The 20,956-nt window shown below is 45.8% G+C and overlaps 1 protein-coding gene across 4 annotated transcripts in view; it reads right to left on the reverse strand.

Annotated features, from left to right (window-relative positions):
- Positions 1 to 20,956, reverse strand: part of CCDC3 (coiled-coil domain containing 3) — a 149,645-nt gene that overhangs the window by 8,998 nt on the left and 119,691 nt on the right. The window lies entirely within an intron of this gene.

Genomic DNA, 20,956 nt, shown 5'->3' on the forward strand with positions numbered 1-20,956 from the left:
CCAACACGACTGACCAACTGTTTCTAAAATGCATCCCTTGACATGGGACAGATGCGCCTAGAGCCTGCCCCTGTGCCCTGCTTGGGAACATCAACTCTCAGTGTGGAGAAGGGTCTGTAGGGTATTGCTGTGGTCCTGCAGTTGGTTAACTCTGAAAAGTTGACATGGCGCTGTGTTTTCTGACCCAGTGGAGGGCAGAGGCCAAGATTCCTTCATCATCTGCGTGATTCAGGGACTCTGGGGAGCTTGATGGGAAGCCACTGGGCCTCCACCCATGTCCTCCACAGTGTCTTTTGGCCTTTTCCATAAACAGGTTGGGAATGCAGCTTTGTTCCTCCATCCTTTAAAACCCTTTAGAGACAGAGATCTGTGAGGAGGTGGGCGGAGAGCCACGTCCATGCGGAACAGTTTCCTGAATGACTAGACAGGACCAGGCTGAAGGATGCCCAGAGCTGCTGAGAAAACTCCCAAAGCTGGGAAGTGACAGCAGGGCAGTTCTTCCGAGGACTGTCTGGAGGGACAACCTGAGATGCCTCTGGCTGCGTGTGGCTTGGCAGCTCGTTCTCTGCTCCACCCAAAGTCAAAAGAGCTGCGTCCCTGGTGCCAAGAGCCCAAACCAAGGGAACGCTCATGCCCAGGCTGTGGCTGGAGGGGAGGCAAATTAAGAGGAGGGTGGAGATGGATCAGGGAAGAGGTTGGGCAGGAGTTCTCTTTCCATGAGGCAGCACCTGGCCTAGCTGGGCCGGGCCATGGCAGCCTCTCTTGCGTCCGCTTCCTGATGCTGCTCAGGGAGGAGGCAGCCAGGCAGCATGGGTAGGAAGGGGTTTTGGAGTTAGGCAACTCTGGGACTGAATTCTGCCTTAAAGGATTCCACACTCCACGTACCCAGATACCTGTTAGAATCCACGGTTCAGGGAGCCCACTCAACCCCACCATCGGGCAGTGGGGTGTCCCTTAAGTCAATGAACCTGTCTTGGCTCAAGTCACCTCATGTGTACAATGGGCCTAATAATGCCTCTTCCCTAGAACTGCTCTGAAGATGAAATCAGATGATAAGGGTAAAGCATCTGATGTGGCACCTGGTGTAGGATGAAGGACACACGAAGCTTTTGTGATTGTTGTGCACCTGAGCTTGACCTTTGCTGCTGGAACTCCTCTCTCACCATACTAGGTCCTCTTGAGTGTCTTATGATTTTTGCATCTAATTCCTTCCACTAATCTCTGCTCACCCACAGCTCACACCTTAACCAAATGACGACATTCTACTTCTCCAAGTCTTGGTTCAAGAGTCACCTCCTCTGTGACGCCTCCCTGGTTCCTCCTGAAGTCTTCCTATAAGGAAGAGCCCTGTCATCTTTTCCTGGTTCCACTGTCAAGTTTATCACATAGGGCTCTAACTGTTGGCTAGCCTGACTCTCTCCCAGACTGAGTCCCTTGAACACAATGGCTCCATCTTTTCATTCTTGCATCTACACTTAGCATGCAGTAAGCACTTTTAATAAATGGATGAAGGGATGCAGGTTGAAATAGAAGCAAGTCATTTTCAATGACTCAAAAATGGACAACCAGTGAAGAAGCTGGAGCTACCTTTTAATGCTGGGGTTGGATTCACCATCATCCCTGTGAAGCTCCATTTCCCAGGAATAAAGTTAGTTTTGCCAGGTGTGGTGGCTCACACCTGTAATCCCAGCACTTTGGGAGGCTGAGGCGGGAGGATCACTTGAGGTCAGGAGTTTGAGACCAGCCTGGCCAACAATGGCAAAACCCCATCTCTACTAAAAATACAAAAATTAGGCAGGTGTGGTGGTGGGCACCTGTACTCCCAGCTATTCAGGAGGCTGAGGCAGGAGAATCGCTTGACCCGGGAGGAGGAGTTTGCAGTGAGCCGAGATCGCACCGCTGCACTCCAGCCTGGGCGACAGAGCAAGACTGTCTCAAAGAAAAAAGAAGAAAGTTAGTTTTGACCATTTGTTCTGGTAAGATCTGGGAGCTAGATTTAAGGAGCCCTGAACTTGGTGCATTTTCCTTATTTTCTTTTCTGCCTGCCCCCACCTGCCCATCCCCTGCTGACTAGGTTATTTTGTACATCCCCATACGAAATCCCTTAAGAATTGCGGGACATGACGCAGATGAAAAAAGAAATCCATTTTGGGAGGGGAGATGCTAGATGATGGAAAACCTGGGTAAATGCAGGAGAAGGGATCACATTTCAGAAGCTGGGGCCAGGGCCAGCCCTGCTGAGAGTTGGATTGCAGTAGCAGCTGGATGTGGGAAGGGAGGGTGGGGGGGACAAGATCTTAAATGGCCAGGGGTTAAGTCCTGTTGATGGCCCATGATTAAAACCAGGAAACACTGAGCTGTCTTGGGTGAATTGCCTGCCATGAGAGGAAAGGGGGGTTTATTAGCTAAGTTCCACTACAGAGATCATAAAGCCATGTCTTCAGATAAATCTACTACAAAGGTTTCCCAAAGTGGAGTCTCCAGGACACTCATTTCATGAGATGTTTACATGGGGACCAAAAGGGTGGCTCTGGTTAAAAAAGGTTCAGGAATGCTGCATATTATGGCTTCCTCTCTAATGTAATGCTTAGGATCAGCTGTGCACATTGGTCCAGCATTAAACCTCCCTAACTTTGTTTTACCCCAAATCTCCTCGGCCTCTGGTGGAGATCTCCAACACGCAGCAAGAATAGACAACAAGAGTGAGTGTCTAGGCTGCTCAGTTATGAGCAGCCTCCTGTGTTTCTCCCAGGGAGTTTTGCAAACATTTTCTCTTGTCTGTGATACAAAGCAGCCTGGGAAACACTAGGTCAAGGAATACTCTCTCAATCCTTTTTCTAGAACTAGCAAGGGCTAGAAGGGTACTGAAATCACCCTTGGCTAAGAACTGTGATTTTTTGTTTTTGTTTTAGAGACGGAGTTTCAGTCTTGCCCAGGCCTGGAGTGCAGTGGTGCGATCTCGGCTCCCAGGTTCAAGCAATTCTCCTGCCTCAGCCTCCCAGGTAGCTGGGACTACAGGCGCCCGCCACCACACCTGGCTAATTTTTGTACTTTGAGTAGAGACGGTGTTTCACTATGTTGGCCAGGCTGGTCTCAAACTCCGGACCTCGTGATCCGTCTGCCTTGGCCTCCCAAAGTGCTAGGATTACAGGTGTGAGCCACTGGGCCTGGCCAGAACTGTGATTTCTTAATGCTGACCACTGTCCATGGTGAGTGCAGAGAAGGCGTCCAGGTGAAGTGGGAAGGAAGATGTTCTACTTTTTTTTTTTAGGTTCCCAGAAAATCCACATCACAGTGGCTGGGGCACTGGTCTAGGTGCAAGGCTCCATCTACCTGGTGTCCTTGGACACTCATGGTCCTGTGAGTTACAGCATCTGAAAGACATCTTCCAACCTTGGATGCCTCTGCTTGTTTGGTCAAAGCCTCCTTGGGGGCACCTCAGTCCTTAGCCAGTCACGGCCAGTTAATTCTCTCCCATGAAAACAGCAGGAGGGCTATGAGGGCACTACAGCCTGGCTGATGCAGGCTTCCTTTGGGAAGGAAGAGTGCCATTCATGGTCTCTGGAATCTCGGGTTTCTGTAAAGATAAAGAGGTGACCATCGGCCCTCTGATGTGTGCTTAGCTTCTGTGGCATCCCAGGCTACAGGGGAGGAAGGGCAAAAGGACCTCATGATGTCTTCTCCCCACCATCCCCAGCAGTTGACCGGTGGCTGCCAGTGGGGTACCTGGGGGCCGTGCTTTTTCCTGCCCCGACCATGGAGTGTGGGTATGCCAGCCCTGGCTGAGTGAGGTACACTGAGCCCCCCCATCAGCGCTTTAAGCTCCATGTCTTGAGTATTTGCTATTGCCCAAGGGAAGAATAGGTCATTGGTCCAGTCAAAGCTTACCCCTTGCTCTGTGGACCTCTGTGCTTGGTCCTGGAAGGGCTCTGAAGTCAGGCTCTCCCTTCCGACGTCAGGGCAAAGCAATGAGGCTGTGGAGAGTGGAAGGCTGAACCACGGACTGAGGCTGTGGAGAGTGGAAGGCTGAACCACGGACTGAGGCTGTGGAGAGTGGAAGGCTGAACCACGGACTGAGGCTGTGGAGAGTGGAAGGCGGAACCACGGACTGAGGCTGTGGAGAGTGGAAGGCGGAACCACGGACTGAGGCTGTGGAGAGTGGAAGGCTGAACCACGGACTGAGGCTGTGGAGAGTGGAAGGCTGAACCACGGACTGAGGCTGTGGAGAGTGGAAGGCGGAACCACGGACTGAGGCTGTGGAGAGTGGAAGGCGGAACCACGGACTGAGGCTGTGGAGAGTGGAAGGCGGAACCACGGACTGAGGCTGTGGAGAGTGGAAGGCTGAACCACGGACTGAGGCTGTGGAGAGTGGAAGGCTGAACCACGGACTGAGGCTGTGGAGAGTGGAAGGCTGAACCACGGACTGAGGCTGTGGAGAGTGGAAGGCTGAACCACGGACTGAGGCTGTGGAGAGTGGAAGGCTGAACCACGGACTGAGGCTGTGGAGAGTGGAAGGCTGAACCACGGACTGAGGCTGTGGAGAGTGGAAGGCTGAACCACGGACTGAGGCTGTGGAGAGTGGAAGGCTGAACCACGGACTGAGGCTGTGGAGAGTGGAAGGCGGAACCACGGACTGAGGCTGTGGAGAGTGGAAGGCGGAACCACGGACTGAGGCTGTGGAGAGTGGAAGGCGGAACCACGGACTGAGGCTGTGGAGAGTGGAAGGCTGAACCACGGACTGAGGCTGTGGAGAGTGGAAGGCTGAACCACGGACTGAGGCTGTGGAGAGTGGAAGGCTGAACCACGGACTGAGGCTGTGGAGAGTGGAAGGCGGAACCACGGACTGAGGCTGTGGAGAGTGGAAGGCTGAACCACGGACTGAGGCTGTGGAGAGTGGAAGGCTGAAGCTGAACCATGGACTAACAGTGCAGGGTACCAGGTCCCCCGAGGAGGGGGATCCTAGACAGGCACTGACCCAGAGCCAAAGCTGTCCTGCTCCCTCCCCATTGGTGCTGTCTACCTGACCCATCTCTAATCTAGTGCTGGTTTCCATGGGGTACTTTTCAGGGTCTAGGCTATTAGGTGATTAGGGGCCAGTCTCCAGCTCTTCAACTGAAAAAGGCAGTGAAAGGCCAGGCTCCACCTTCTTCCTGAGGGCTGGGGCGTGTGCCTGGTATCCTCAGTACTGGCTGAAAACCCCAAGGGCTCCTGGCCATCTGCCCTCCTGGGGAATGCGATGGGAATTTATGAGCTGTGATCGTGTTCGTGTTTACTTCTCAGAGACTGATGACTTGTCCACACAGCCACATCCAGGGCCTGCTTCAGCTAAGAGTCTGTTTATTTGGGAGAACTTATCAAACCCAGACACAGGTTTTTTTCTGCTACTGAACCAAGACAGGTGGCCCTAGAGCTGACTCTCCTTGGATTGGAAAGAGCCGGGGGTGCGATTTAGTAAGACCTTGCTTCATATGTGGTTGTGCCGCTTGCTATGTAGCTGTTTTCCTTTTTAAAGCAGAGATACTAATAATGAGAAAAAGTATGGTGTATTTGGTATGCCTTAAAGCCATTCAATGTCGACTGCAGTTGTTGCTACATATTGCCAGACTCAGTCAATAACCATATGTCCCCAAATAAATTCTCAGTTAATATTTTATTTGGTAAAAATATTATTGGAAAACCTATAAACAACAGATGACAAGCACAATGATACGTGTTTCTGCCAATTCAAGGATTGTCCTTCCTGGCTTGGTTACTGGCACAAGTCCTTGCAAACTTGCAAGTTTCAATAACTAGTCAGAGCAAAAAAAAAAAAAAAAAATTTTGACACAGAGTCTTGCTCCGTTGCCCAGGTTAAAATATAGTGGCACGATCTTGGCTCACTGCAGCCTCCACCTCCCAGGTTCAAGCGATTCTTCTGCCTCAGCCTCCTGAGTAGCTGGGACTACAGGCGCCCGCCACCATCCCCAGCTAATTTTTTGTATTTTTAGTGGAGACGGGGTTTCACCATGTTGGCCAAGCTGGTCTCAAACTCCTGACCTCCAGTGATCGACCCGCCTCGGCCTCCCAAAGTGCTGGGATTATGGGTGTGAGCCACAGAGCCCGGCCAAGGGCAAAATTTATATGTGGAAGGCAGCAGATTACAGAATCCTCCCCAGTGCATAGTTGCGGTCAGCCCCTGTGACATGAATATTATCTGTGAGAATTTTAAATATGTCTGAATTACTGTTCCATTCTATAAATGACCACAGTTATTCTTAGCGACTTCTTCAACAGTTTGCTGTTCCATGTTTCTGGAAGGCCATTCCATGACTCTGCAAGGCAGGTTCATTCTCATCCTGGTTCCTGTGTCACCTCTGCAGATATGTTCCCTTGTCACCCCATAAGTCACCTCTCCTAATGAGGCCATTTCATAACCCTTCTTCTCTTCAGTGGCTTATAACATTGTTGGATTTCCTTATGAATGGCTAATTTGTTCTTTCTTCCACTAGACTAAAAATCTCTTGTTTTTACTGCCATAGCCCTAGAGTCTAATACTGTGCCTGACACACAGTAAGTACTCAACAGAGTCACTGCCCAATGAAATAACACATTGTAAAACTAATGCATGCTAATGGTTTTTTGAACATTATAAACTAATGAGAAATGGGAAAAAGTCACCTATAATCTCATCACTCAAAACTAGCATTTCTATTTTACTGGCATGATTTCTTAAACCTGGTTATAAACACTATATTTAACATTTTAAAAATATTTAAATTGACAAAATTTATATATATATTGAATGTGTACAACATGATCTGAAATATGTATACACTGAAATGGCTAATTAACAGATGTATTACCTTACCATTTTTTTTTTTTTGTGGTGAGAACACTTAAAATCTCCTTTTAACAATTTTCAAATACACATTGTATCATTATTAACTGTAGCCACCATGATGCCCATTAGATCTCTTGAAGTTATTCCTCGTAACTGAAACATTGTACCCTTTAACCAGCGTCTTCCAATATCTCCTTCCAAGTCTCTGGTAACCGCTATTCTACTTTTTGGTTCTTTTAGCTCATTTCTTTTCGATTCTACATTTAAATATTAATAAGATCCTATGTACTGGTGCCTGGCTTATTTCACTCAATATCCTCCAGTTTCATCCATTTTGTCACAAATTACAGTATATCCTTTTTTAAGGGTGCATAGTATTCCATTGAGTATATACACATCATGTTCTTTATCAATTCTTTCATTAACAGACACTTAGTTTGATTCCCTATCTCAACTATTGTAAATAATGCTTCAGTGAACATGGGAGTGTAGGTATCTCTTCGACATACTGACTTTGGATGTATACCCAGTAGTGAGATTGCTGGATCATATAGTAGTTCTGTTCTTAATTTTTTGAGAAACCTCCATACAATTTTCCATAATTACTAATTTACATTCCCACCAAGTGCACAAGGGTTCCCTTTACTCCACATCCTCACCAACACTTGTCTTTTGTCTTTTTGATAATAGCCATTCTAACAGTTGTGAGATGATATCTCATATTCATTTTAATTTGCATGTCCCTGATTAGTGGTGTTGAACGTGTCTAAATATACCTGTTGGTCATTTGTATGTTGTCTAGAGGTCTATTTAGGTCCTTTGCCCATTTTTTAATCGGGTTATTGGCTTTCTTGCTGTTGGGTGTTTGGTTTCTTTTGGTTATTAACCCTTTATTAGATGTGTGGTGTGTAAGTATTTTCTTCCATTTTATAAGTTGTCTTTTCACTCTGTTGATCATTTCCTCTGCTGGACAGGAGCCTTTTACTTTGATGTGATCCTATTTGCATCTTTTCCCTTTAGTTGCTTATGCTTTTGTGGCCATACCCAAAAAATGTTTGCCCAGACCAGTGTCATGAAGCTCTGCCCCTGTGTTTTCTTCTGGTAGTTTACAGTTTCAGGTCTACGTTTAAGTCTTTAAACATTGAGTTGATTTTTGTATATGGTGTGAGATGAGGGCCTAATTTCATTCTCTGCACATGGATACTCAGTTTTTCCGGCACCATTTACTGAAGAGACTGTCCTCTCCCCGTTGCCTGTCTTGGCATCTCTGTTGAAAATCCATTGAACATACACATGGATTTATTTCTTGGCACTCTATTCTGTTCCATTGGTAGATTTCTGTTTTTAGGCCAGTGCCATCCCACTTTGATTACTATTGCTGTATAGTATATTTTGAAATCAGATAGTACAGTGCTTCTTTTTTTCCCCTCAAGATTGCCTGGCTATTCAAGGTCTTTTGTGGCTCCATATGAATTTTATGATTCTATATCTGTGAAAAATTCCATTGAGATTTTGATGGGGATTGCATTGAATCTGTAGATCACTCTGGTAGTATTGACACTTTAACAATATTCTTCTAATCTATGAGCATGGGATATCTTCCCATTTATTTGCATCTTCAGTTTTTTCCATCAGTGTCTTACAGTTTTCAATGTACAGTGGTTTCACCATTTTGGTTAAGTTTATTCCTGAGTATGTTATTATTTTGTAACTATTGTAAATAGGATTGTTTTATTGATTTCTTTTCCAGATAATTCATTGTTAGTGCATATAAATACTACTGATTTTTGTGTGTTGATTTTGTATCCTCAGACTTTACTGAATTTGTTTATTAGCTCTAACAGTTTTGGGTGGACTCTTTGGGTTCTTTTTGTGTGTAAGATCATGCCATTACACACAGGGACAATTTGACTTCTTCCTTTCCAATTTGGATGCCCTTTATTTCCTTCTCTTGCCTAGCTGCTCTGCATAGGACTTCCAGAACTGTGTTGAATAGAAGTGGTGAGAGTGAACATCTTTGTCTTATTCCTGATCTTAGAAGAAAAAGCTTTCAACTATTCACCATTGAGTACGATGTTAGCTGTAGGTCTGTCTAACGTGGCCTTTATTGTGTTGAGACACATTCTTTCTATACCTAATTGGTTAAAATTTATCATTAAAGGAAGTTGAATTTTGTCAAATGGTTTTTCTGCATCTGTTGAAATAATAAGGTTTTTGTCCTTCATTCCATTAATGTGATGTATCTCATTTATAGATTAGTGTATGTTGAACCATGCTTGTATCCCTGGGATAAATGTCATTTGATCATGGCAAATGATCCTATTAATGTGCTGTTGGATTCAGTTTACTAGCATTTTCTTGAGAACTTTTGCATCTATGTTCATTAGAGATTTTTGGCTTGTAACAGGCTTTTTATAGTGTTTTTGTCTGCCTTTAGTACCAGAGTGATGCCACGTACAGTGAGTTTGGAAGTATTCCTTCTTCAGTTTTTTGGAAGAACTTAAGAAGAATCAGTATACTTCTTTAAATGTTTGGTAGCATTTAGTAGCAAAGCCATCAGATCCTGGGATTTTCTTTGATGAGAGACTTTTTACTGCCAATTCAATCCTCTTACTCATTATTGTTCTGTTCAAATTTTCTGTTTATTCATGATTTAATCATGGTAGGTTGTATGTGTCTAGGAATTTATCCATTTCTTGTAGGTTATCTAAATTGTTGGCATATGATCGTCTGTGGTAGTCTTTTTTAGTCATTTGTATCTCTGTGGTATCAGTGTAATTTCTCCTCTTTCATTTCTGATTTTATCTGAGGTTTTTTTTGTTGTTGTTGTTGTTTTTGTTTTGCCTTTGGGACAGTTTTGCTCTGTCACCCAGGCTGAAGTGCAGTGGCGTGACCTTGGCTCACTCACTGCAACCTCTGCCTCCTGAGTCATGTGATTCTCCTGCCTCAGCCTCCCAAGCAGCTGGGACTACAGGCATACACCACCATGCCTGGCTAATTTTTTATATTTTGTAGAGCTGGGGTTTTGCCATGTTGACCAAGCTGGTTTCAAACTCCTGGCCTCAAGTGATCCACCCACCTTGCCTTCCCAAAGCACTGGGATTACAGGTGTGCATGAGCCACCACGCCTGGCCTGATTCGTCTTTTTTTTTACTTAGTCTAGCTAAAGGTTTGTCAATTTTGCCTTTTCAAAAAACCAACTCTTTATTTTGTTGATCTTCTGTATTATTTTTCTGCTCTCATTTATTATTATTTCCTTCCTTCTAACTTTGGGCTTAGTTTGTTCTTTTTGTAGTTCCTTGAGGTAACATTAGGTGTTTACTTTTTTGATGCAGGCATTCATTGCTATAAACTTCCCTCTTAGAACTGCTTTTGCTGCATCCCATAAGTTTTGGTATGTAGTGTTTCCATTTTCATTTGTCTCATGACACTTTAAACATTTTTTAATTTTTTTCTTTGACCCATTGGTGTTTAGGAACATGTTGCTTAATTTCTACATATTTGGGAATTTCCCAAAATTCTTCCTGTTGTTGATTTCTGGTTTCAAAGGATTGTGGTTAAAAAAGATACTGGGTAGGATTTCAGAGTTTTTAAATTTATTATCTATCCTGGAGAATTCTCTGTGTGCACCTGAGAAAAATGTGCATTGTGCTGCTGTTGGATGGAATGTTCTATGTATGTCTAGTGGTCCATTCATTAAATGTCTTGTTTGGGTCATTTATTTTCCTGATTTGTTCAGTTGTTTTTCTGTATTTTGTAGGGTGGGGTGGGGTCACTGACCTTCCTTAAAACAATTATTTTGAATTCTTTGTCAGGTAGCTCATAAATCTCCATATCTTTAGAGTCAGTTACTGCTGCTTTATTTTGTTCCTTTGGTGAAGTCATTTTTCCATGATTGTTCTTGTGGGTATAAGTTGGTGTTTGCACATTTGAGGAAGTAGAGATTTATTTCAGTCTTTGTTTCAGAAAGCCCTTCACCAATAGCCTCTCCAGAGATTCTGGGCAGGCTGTCTTGTGTGGTCATGGGTGGGTTTGCTACTGGAGTCTTTGGGTAGGCTGGCCTGGTGCCTGGATCCACTAAGGTGAACCTGTTAACTGGGACTGTGGAAGCCAGCCTGAAGCCTAGGTCCACAGAAACTGACAAGGTATTATAGTGGACTTTGACCCTGGATCTGTAGGGGCTGGCCAGACCCTGGGACAGACCTGGAGCCTCGGTCCATGAAGGCAACCCTTGCTCTTGGGACCATGGGTGCTGACCTGGCACCAGGGTCTGCTGGGTGGACCTGGGGCAGGTATGGAGCCTGGGTCCATGAGTGCTGAACTGGTACCTAGAACCATGGGGGCTGGTTTGGAACCTGGGTTCACAGTGGGTGGTCCTGGAGCCTGGGTCCTCAAGGACAGGCCTAGCACTCGAGTGTCCTGGGACAGGCCTAAACCCCTGGTCTGCTGGAGAATAGCGCTGCAGGGGCTGCCCTGGCACTGGGCAGGCTTGGAGACTGTCTTAAGATGCCAACCTGGGCTGGGCGCAGTGGCTCACACCTGAAAGCCCAGCACTTTGGGAGGCCAAGGTGGGCAGATCATGAGGTCAGGCGACCGAGACCAGCCTGGCCAACATGGTGAAACCCCGTCTCTACTACAAATACAAAAAATTAGCTGGGCACATTGGCGCATGCCTGTAATCCCAGCTACTCAGGAGACTGAGGCGGGAGAATCGCTTGAAACTGGGAGGCGGAGGTTGCCGTGAGCTGAGAGCACGCCACTGCACTCCAGCCTGGGTGACAGAGAGAGACTCCATCTCAAAAAAAAAAAAAAAAGCATTGCCAGGCTGGGGCCAGGGGTGCCAACCTGGTACTATGGTGGATTCAAAGCCTAGAGCCATGTGGACCAACCTGAGGCAGGAGAATCGCTTGAACCTGGGAGGCAGAGGTTGCAGTGAGCTGAGATTGTGCCACTGCACTCCAGCCTTGGTGAGAGAGAGCAAGCGACTCCATCTCAAAAAAAAAAAAAAAAAATTTGCCAGCCTGGGGCCAGGGGTGCCAACCTGGTACTATGGTGGGCTCAAATCCTGGAGCTAAGTGGACCAACCTGGCTCAGATCTGGTCTGGAACCTGAAGTAAGCCTGAAGTCTGGGGCCACGACGACTGGCCTAGCACAAGGCTGGCCTGGAGGCTGGGTCTGTGGCTGCTGGCTTGCTGAGTAAGGCTACAGGGGCCTGTCTGGTGCTGGGGTGGACCTGAAGTCTGGAGCTATGAAAGCCATCTAAGTGCTGGAAGCAGTCCAGAGCTTGGGGCTAGTGGGTTGGGCCCGGAGACCAAGTCCATTGGGCAGGTCAGGTGCCAGAGCAGGCCTTTATGCGCAGTGCAAGGGTACCAGTCTGGAGTCTGGGGCTGTGAGGCCCTTGCATGGCACTGGGTTTTTCTGAGGCAGGCCCAGTGTAGGTCTGGGGCAAAGTCCAGAGCTCACTTCCCTTACCTTCCCCCAAGTGGAGAGGATCTCTCTCCATACTGTGCTGCTCGGGGTTGGGGAAGAGGTGATGGTGGAAATGTCCTTATTTCCATGCCACACTCAGATGCTGTAATCTCTCACCTGGTTTCCCTAGCTCTTGGGAAGGTGTTTTCATGTAGGGATAGTTGTGCAAACTGATTTTCTGCATGGGAGATGAGTGGTGAAGAGTCCTCTTTTGTCATCTTGCTGACATCCTATTTCTTGAAACGCAGTGTCTTTTAGTGAGAATTTTGCTTTCTAAAATGTACATGGTATAAAAACATTGCAACCCAAGTTTCATTATTCTAATGGCTGTAATAATTTCAGATGACTCTTTACCACAGTCCTTTTGTTGAGTCTGTGGGCTGTTACTGAATTTTGTACTTTTCTAAAGAATTTGACATGCCATCTTTTTCTTTATCAGGATTATTTCTTTAGGACTGACACTCAAAAGTGAAATTACTAGAACTTACGAACATTTCTTTGAATTATGGCTTTATGTTGCCAAATTGTTTTTTTAAAATGTCATACTGACTGAAGGTTTAATTTTTCAAATTTCTGAGTTTATCTAGAATCTAGTTGGGTATATGGTATGAAGGGAGTGTATAAAGCTTTTCCAAGTAACACTTCAATTATTCTCCCATATTTTATTAAATACGGGAGAATTTCCTACCCGTCTGTATTATTAGGATTCTTATGTATGCTAAGGTCTGATCGGACCCACCTTGTCCTGTTTAGCTATGGGTTAATAAGTACTCCAATGCCATATGACTTTTGTTAAATTAGTTTTATAATACATGATGTGATAGGATATTCCTTTTTCAAAAATTTCTTGGCCAACATTTTTTAAATACAGAAGGATTCTATAAAGATCTTCAAATATAGTATGAAACCTTTGCAGTTCCACACATGCTTTGAATGGATCAAACACTACAAACTTTATTAGACTGATCAGTTTCTATGCCCATTATTTTTCCTTAAAGACACTCTTGATTCCTTCTCTAATTCCTAATCAGAGAACAAAGTCATAAAATGTTATGCTTCATTCTGGATTTAACCTATAAAAGTCGCATTTTCCCTTCTTCTCATTACCTATCTAGAAAAATATGCACAGATGTTCAAAACAGGATGATCACTGAAAAAGTAGGAATGACTTTAAGGCCCATTCATAAGAGTACAGTTACATAAACTGCAGCCCATCCACCCTATGTAACACTATGTGCGATTACAAAGATGGAAGGGGGAAGGCTTCCAACATATATTATCGAGTAGAAAAAAAAAGACACCAAGTTGGCCAAGCACTGTGGCTCACGCTTGTAATCCCAGCACTTTGGGAGGCCGAGGCAGGCAGATCATGAGGTCAGAAGATCAAGACCATCCTGGCTAACATGGTGAAACCCCTTCTCTACTAAAAAATACAAAAAATTAGCCAGGCGTGGTGGCGGGCGCCTGTAGTCCCACCTACTTGGGAGACTGAGGCAAGAGAATGGCGTGAACCCTGGAGGCGGAGCTTGCAGTGAGCTGAGATCGCACCACTGCACTCCAGCCTGGGTGACAGAGCAAGACCCGTCTCAAAAAAAAAAAAAAAAAAAAAAAAAAAACAACAAGTTCTAGCACCATTCCTATAGTCTGATACCACACAGTTTTTAAAATGCCCACATAATTATTTTTTAAGGGTCTATGTATATGTGTGTAAAGGCCTAGGCTGGAGGGGTCTTTACTGTTAGGAAAAGGAAGCTGTATTTTTACTTGCAATGCTTACATTTTTACACAGATCATGTATTTGTACATGCTTTGCTTGTGTAACTAGAAATCAGTACTATTAGCCAGGCGCAGTGGCTCAGGCCTGTAATCCCAGCACTTTGGGAGGCTAAGGCAGGCGGATCACTTGATGTCAGGAGTTTGCAACCAGCCTGGCCAACGTGGTGAAACCCTGTCTTTACTAAAAATACAAAAATCAGCTGGGTATGGTGTTTTGTGCCTGTAGTCCTAGCTACTTGGGAGGCTGAGGCAGGAGGATTTCTTGAACCAGGGAGGCAGGGTTTGCAGTGAGCTGAGATCGTGCCACTGCACTTTCAGCCTGGGCGACACAGTGAGACTCTATCTTAAATAAAATAAAATAAAGAAAAAAAAATGAGTACTATTTTAAGAGTCATGCTCTTTGAAGGGATTATCAGCTCCTGGGCTGTATTCCTCTTGCAGTCGCCTTGATGCCTTTGCGCCTTGCAGCTCCGTCCATGCTCAGCCAGACTTGTAGCCCCACAGAGTGTCCGGGGTGGGTGGCGGGCTGGGCGTTAGCCCGAGATGGCACGCAGCTCCTAGGGAGATGTGCTATGACTAAATCCTTGCCCTGCAGGGATCACAAAACTTGGCAGTTGCCATTTTAGGTAAGAAAAGCTATGCTTAGAAAAGAGAGAGGGGGTTTGACCAGGGACTTGGAGCCTGATCATGAGTGGAATTGAGGCTTCCCAGCCACCAGGCTCAAAATCCATCTAGTGGGCCCAGAAGGGTTCTCAGCAGAAGGTTGTGTCCCATAAAAAAGGAGAAGCTGCTAAACATGCTAAGTGCATTAGTCTGTTTTCATGCTGTGGATAAAGACATACCTGAAACTGGGTAATTTACAAAGAAAAAGAGGTTTAACGGACTCTCAGTTCCATGTGGCTGGGGAGGCCTCACAGCCATGGTGGAAGGTGAAAGGCACGTCTTACGTGGTGGCAGGCAAGACAGAATGAGAGCCAAGTCAAAGGAGAAATACCTTATGAAGTCATTGGATCTCATGAGACTTATTCACTACCAGGAGAACAGTATGGGGGGAACTGCCCCCATGATTCAATTATCTCCCACAACTCATGGGAATTATGGCAGCTACAATTTGAGATGAGCTTTGGGTGGGGACACAGCCAAACCATATCACTAAGGCTTTGGACATCAAATGTGGACAGTTCAGGGTTGGTTCATGGCTGTGGCAGGGAGCAGTTATTTACCCAGGGCAGGAAGTTTCCTTGACTGAGGACTTTATCTTCACTACATTCTGGTGAGGGAGAAACCATTCTTTGAGAATTTACTCTGTATTAGGTTGGCTCAAAAGTAATCGTGGTTTTTGCCATTACTTTTAATGGCAAACTCTAAAAGTTTTAAAAACTTTACAATGTTACTAATACCAGGCACTGTGTTAGAAGTTTTGAACACATACCTTATTAGATTCTGACATTCCACCCATACGGGAGGTTGTACCATTCTCCCTGTTTCGTGGATGATAAAAGTGAAGCTCAGAGCACTGACGTCACTTGCCTAAGTCCCCATGACAAGTGATGGAGCTTGAATTGGAAATCAGAAGGTCTGCCTCAAAAGGTAGCACTCCCATGCTCATAACCTCCATGGTAGACTGACTACCTCTAGGAAAACTTGAGGTCTTCAAATAAGAAGATTTATTTCTCAAACCAGGGGCTCAGGGAGGAGGGCAGGCTTCGGCAGCCTTGACTCCCCCTAACCCTCAGCAGCATATGAGAACATTCTCTTTGCAGAACAACTGTCTTCCAACTACTCTCAAGAAAAACAGGGGCAAGCTACATACATATTATGATATTTAACTGGGACATTGTGGTTTTAGTTACCAAAATATGAAACAACCTTTCCAGCTGACTGCTTTCTCATCTTCTTCCATAATCCCTCTTTTGCGAGCAGTCTGGGGATTCAATTTAAAATGAATTAAGGAGGCAATTGAGGAAGGACGTCAGCCCGAGCTTTTAAAAACTCAGTTAATGAACGTCAAATGCCATTCTAGTCTGCAAGAAGGCAACCTTTTGACTTGTAAACTTTATACATCCTCTGTGCTGTCATCCGTCCCCAAGGCTGGCTGTGTACGTCTGTGGGGAAGGTCAGCCCGGGGCCCAGAGCCGGCCTGTGCAACTTCAGCAGCCAACCGCCTCCCCGACTCATCCCAACGGTGCCCTCTGATGAACTTCAACCTGGAAGCTCCGTCTCACTGCCAGACTTCTCTGACCAGTGGAAAAGCCAGGCCTTATCTTTTTCAACTTTTTCAAAGGATTTCTTAAAAATGGTAGCAAAATATACATAACATAAAATTTACCATGTTAACCATTTTAAGTGTACACTTTAGTGTTAAGTACAATTACATTGTTGTGCAACCAATCTCTAGAACTATTTATCTTGCACAACAATTTTTTTTGCATTGTAGTTTAGACCATAAAACTTATTGTAGCCTTTTTTTTTTTTTTTAGACAGGGTCTAACTCTGTCACCCAGCTGGAGTGCAATGGCCCAATTGTGGCTCACTATAGTCTTGAAACTTCTGGGTTCAAGTGATCCTCCTGCCTCAGCCTTCCGAGTAGCTGGGACTACATGTGCGGGCCACCATGCCTAGCTAATTTTATGTAGAGATGGGTCTTGCCATGTTGCCTGGGCTGGTCTTGAACTCCTGTTCTCAACTCTCCTACCTCAGCCTTCCAAAGTGCTGGGATTACAGTCATGAGCCATTGTGCCTGACCGTATCTTAACTATTTCTAAGTGTACAATTCAGTAGCATTAAGGACATTCACATTATACAAACATTACCACCATGTATAGTCCAAGGTTTATCTCTGACTCTAATTCCTCTTATCATCTGTTCAGCTTCTGCCTTTACAGACTGGCTTCCACTTCTCCAGATGGTTCTTTGCTCTCTTAAATGAGTGCTTGTTTGTGAATCCAGTCTACAGCGTAACCTGCCCATGCAGCACAGGCTCCCAAGTCACCTGCACTCGGACGGGCTGCTGCAGACCGGGGTGGGAGCTCCCATCTGTGCCAGTTCCCAAAAACTCCTAGCCCAGGCCCTGCGACCCACCCTCCCATCTGTGTCAGAAGATGCTTTGGAACCACATGCATGAGTTAGAATTGGCCCAGCACCTCCCTCGGCAGTTGACCCAACCCCCAGAAACCTATTCTCTCCTCCACAAAATGAGGCCACGGTTGTTAGGGTGGCTGTGAGAATTTAAGAAGAGGCTTATAAGGTCCCAGCACCTGGAAGGCCATCTTGGACATTAGCTGTCACATTCTATTCTAGACGACAACCTCCCCGTCCTTCCTCACTCCCTTCCTTCCCAGCCCTTCTTTCTGCAACATGCTCTTCTCCTTCCTGGACCCCTTCCCGCACTGCAGGAACCCAGGATGTTTATGTTATCCCCGGATGTGGTACACTGTAGGAATCTGGCTGTTTTTGGAACCTAACGAGCATCAATTTCTCACCTCTTCCCTTTGGTTGAGTCTGGCAGAAAATGCCCACTTAGATGTTGCATCTGATAGTATGGGATGTGCAGAAAGAGCTGCTTCCCCAAATGCCAATTTATAGCCTAGAAGAGGAGCCCGGGGCCTTCCAGACTCAGGAAAACATACTCTTGTTCTGACGCTTGCCAAATGTTCAGTATATAAACTTATGACATCCTTTCCTTCCCTCTCCCTTTGTGAGTGAGATAGAAGGCAATCCTTTGATGAACTGGAGTACATCACTTATTTTTAAAAGTCATCTGGGGGAAGACGACCATCTGGATGCTTAGAAAGCCTCACAACACAGGAAAGAAACTGGGTAGACAAAACCAGTTGGGCTTCCAGAGACTCCCCATGGACCCACCATCTGTAAGTTTAATCTTCCAGAAGGGAAAGGAATCTCTGGGTGCTGTTTGCCTGCTTGGGGAACACAGGTCAGCACACTTGGAGCATGTCATGTCTACGCTCAGAAACTTTCAAAGGCAACTGGAGGTCGCCATGAGATAGACGGTCATTATGTTTTCACAAATACCTGATTTACAGCCACCCTGAAATACTTGTTATTGCCTAAACATACCCCAAACATTACTTCTGAGTCTTTACTCCTGCTGCTTCCTCCTGGCATGCCCTCCTCACCAGTTGACGTAGCACCCTTGCATGGCCAATCTGATGCTACCTTCAAAAGCCACTCCTGGATCCCCTGACGGCCTGGAACCCTCCACCTCTGGCCTCCTGTGGCTCTTGGAACCTCCCTTTTTGCATTAATCCTGCAGCAGTTAGAATGGAAGCAATGATGTGATATTTTGTGATATGATACCTCGATGGGTCTTCCTTTGGCATATGTGTCACGGTCATTTATATCCTTTTTTTGTCCTCCATGCACCAGAATGAGCTCTGTGAAGGCAGCATCTGTGTTCGACTCTGGTCTGTGTCCCTCCCTACCCTGTCTCCATACCTGGAACTGGGCAGGTACTCAGTAAATTTTAATCACCTACACTTCGCAAGTCAATAATGCTATTCTGAGCATAAAGGTTTCAGACAACGTCCTCTGTCATGTGTATCTTTGCAAATATCGATAAGGACATCTGAACTTGGCACTCCAACCCTGCGCCTCCACCCACTCGGGAAATGGCCACACTTTGCAATGAAGCCAGGAGTGAATGGAATTTCCCCTTTGGTGGATGAATGAAACACTAAGTTTGGTGTGAATTTGTGAGCCCAGTTTTGTACCTTAAAGGAGACTGGCTTCAAATGCTATAGAATTGCCATGGTCTCAGTTTCTGCTTTAAGTACCTAGTATCATTAAAATAGTTTATGCAACCTTCTAAAGGAAGCTGAGTTTGGGGGGACCCTTCCCAATCTCCCTGAAATCTGTAAAGACTAAGAGCTGGACATTCTATAGTTGTAACTCTGTCTCTAAACCACTGAAACTCTTGAGCTGCGTATGTGGAGGCCCTCTACGTGAGGCCCTTTGCTCTACAGTGTGCTTGAAGACATGGAGAGCATGGCACTGGTAGGTTGTAACCGCTTTTGAGCAGAAATGGCTCATTATGTTTTAGGAAATTGTGTGCTTGTGGGTTGAAGGAGAAATCCTAGAATGCTTTCTGAAGCAAATATGCGTTGCCAAAACAATTTAGAACTGTGTTGCCATGGAAGCCAATATGTCACGTTTCACTCAGTCTAAGAATATCTAAACTCTAATGATTCTGAGAATAGATGAAGTGGAACAGCCAGGTGCGATCTCTACATGAGGCCCAGGGTTAACATCCATTTTCTAGTTCCTAATCCACTGTCTATGAATCTCTCAAAATCCACGACTTCTTCCTCTGAATGTCATTTGGGGAACATGGGCTCTCCAACTAGAGCATCTGTGAGGCAACTCCTCCTCTTCTCCCATCCAGGTAGTCACCAGGCCTGACCCTGCTTAGCTTCCAAGATCTGACGAGATCAGGCGCATTCAGGGTGACACGGCCGTAAGTGACTCCTTTTCTTTTGTCGTGTTCTGTGTGTACATAAATGCTTGTGAGACTCTCCAAATACGTGGTCAACTTGGGCCTCGTGAGTTTGAGAGACAGTGAAAAAAAGAATGGAAGAAAATAAAGTGAGAGCAGTTAGAGATTTTCTATGAAGACTTACAGCTGTGTGAAGTGAAACTGATGTGGCAGTGGTGAGAACCCGTGGGGAACAGGTGGAGACAGTGGATTTAACCTCAAGTTCCAGAAGCTCTGTGTGTTGAAGGAGAGGGGGCCACCAATACCCTACAGAGTAAAGGCACATTTCAGAGGCAGAGGTGTTCTGAATGAAGCACATGGTCAATTCCAGAAGAGCCCAACTGGGGACCAAAACCTGTGGGTCAGACTGGTGGGCCTCCCTCAGGAAGTAGGCACGTGGGGAGTGGGGTCTGGAGAGAGGAATATGAAGGAGGGGTGCTGAGAAATCCAGCCAGTGGGAGAGCTGTTAAGGTCCCCAAACTGGGCTTTACTCTTGACCTCTTTGGCTTATATTCAATAGGTAACCAAACTTAGTCAAAAAAAAAAATCAGGATCTCCTTTTCCCTCTTTAAAGTCCTTTGTGGGCCATTAATTTCAAAACTGACATCTCTTGAGTTGCATATTTCGAGGCCCTCTAAGTAACTTCTCCCCCAGCGAAGGCAAACCCTCCGCAACTCCCAGCAAGTGGCCAGGCTGCTTGAATGCCCTGTGGCGAGACACTCTGACCCTGCCTAGCATCCAAGTCACTTTTAAAACATGCACAACTGTCTATCCCAAAGGTAAACCCTCTGTGTATCTTAAAATATAACATACATGGTTTTAACTCCTGTCTCTGGAGTCACACAGAATAAATCCATCTCTTTTCCAAGGTGGCATGCCAAAGCTGTGCACACAGCCATTGTGTCTTCTCTAAGTCCTCTGTCCCCATGTAGTCATCCCTGGATCATTTCCCACATTACATTTTTCCCAAAACATCTAACTCCACATCTCACGAAATTCTCCAGTTCATCCTATTGTGATACCCAGGGCTGAACCCTGTGCTTAAGGGATGATCTGACCAGGATCGTTATAGCTCAAACTTTATGTATGAGGCAGAAAAGAACAGGCAGAGCAAAAACTGGGGTTTGCCACAAGCCCTGGGAGGCTTTATTGGGCCACAAAGGCAGAATTTGTAGGGGCAGTTGGGTACTTGAGATGCTATGCCCAAGAGGAGAGGCTGGGTAGGAGCAGAGGGACTGCTGGCTGTCTGCTGACCCAGCTGGCAGGAGTGCAGGACAGTGCTCAGTCCTGGGTCGGGACTAGAATACTGGAAAGAGTGAAAACAAGTGGATAGTCAGGAGCAGAAACCAAAGGATCCATGGAGGATGCTGGAGGACACAAGTAGAGTGTGAAAACAGCTG

Source organism: Macaca fascicularis, chromosome 9, assembly GCF_037993035.2.
Source record: "Macaca fascicularis isolate 582-1 chromosome 9, T2T-MFA8v1.1".
Classification (NCBI taxonomy): domain Eukaryota; kingdom Metazoa; phylum Chordata; class Mammalia; order Primates; family Cercopithecidae; genus Macaca; species Macaca fascicularis.